The 736-nt window shown below is 53.3% G+C and overlaps 1 protein-coding gene across 1 annotated transcript in view; it reads left to right on the forward strand.

The window, feature by feature from the left end:
* Positions 1-736, forward strand: part of FAM208B (family with sequence similarity 208, member B) — a gene marked incomplete at its 5' end in the record, with an annotated part of 24,617 nt that overhangs the window by 5,779 nt on the left and 18,102 nt on the right. The gene's annotated exons all lie outside the window — the stretch shown is intronic.

Raw genomic sequence — 736 nt, forward strand, 5'->3', positions numbered from 1 at the left:
GGCAGCCTGTTCCAATGCCTGAGCACCCTCTGGGCAAGGAATTGTTCCTCAGCTCCAGCTAAACCTGCCCTGGGGCAGCTTGAGGCCGGTTCCTCTTGTGCCATCCCTTGTCCCTTGGGGGCAGAGACCAGCCCCCTCCTGGCTCCATCCTCCTGTCAGGCAGTTGCAGAGAGCGATCAGGTCCCCCCTGAGCCTTCTCTTCTCCACACTAAACCCCCCAGGTCCCTCAGCCCTTCCCCATCCCACTTGTGCTCCAGGCCCTGCTCCAGCTCCGGTGCCCTTCTCTGGCCCCATCCAGCACCTCAATGTCTCTCTTGCAGTGAGGGGCCCAGAGCTGAACATTGCTAATAAGGAAGCTGCATGGCCTGAACTTCACTCCTTGTGGCTGGAACAGTTGGTTGTATTTTGTGGGATGTTGGTGTCCAGCTTTGCTTTTCCTGCTGGGAAAACCTTCCCTTTGGGCTGTGAAAAGCACTTCCTGGCTGGGAGGCCCAGGAGCTTTTGAACTGAAGGGACTACAATTATTAACCTTATCCATTAATTGCAGCTGGTTTGGCTGAACATAGTTATTTATTAAGGAACAGACTGGAGGGATTTGAGAGATGAATAACAACATAAATGGAACACTTTTGGTTACAGATCCAAATTGACCCAAGTGGCATGAAACGAACAGTGTCCTCTTCAACAGGGAAGGAGCTGGTGGTGTTGGCAGAGGTTCAGCAGCAAGCCAGCCCTA

The sequence above is a fragment of the Nestor notabilis genome, unplaced genomic scaffold (genome assembly GCF_000696875.1).
Source record: "Nestor notabilis isolate BGI_N333 unplaced genomic scaffold, ASM69687v1 scaffold24498, whole genome shotgun sequence".
NCBI classification, from domain to species: Eukaryota; Metazoa; Chordata; class Aves; order Psittaciformes; family Psittacidae; genus Nestor; species Nestor notabilis.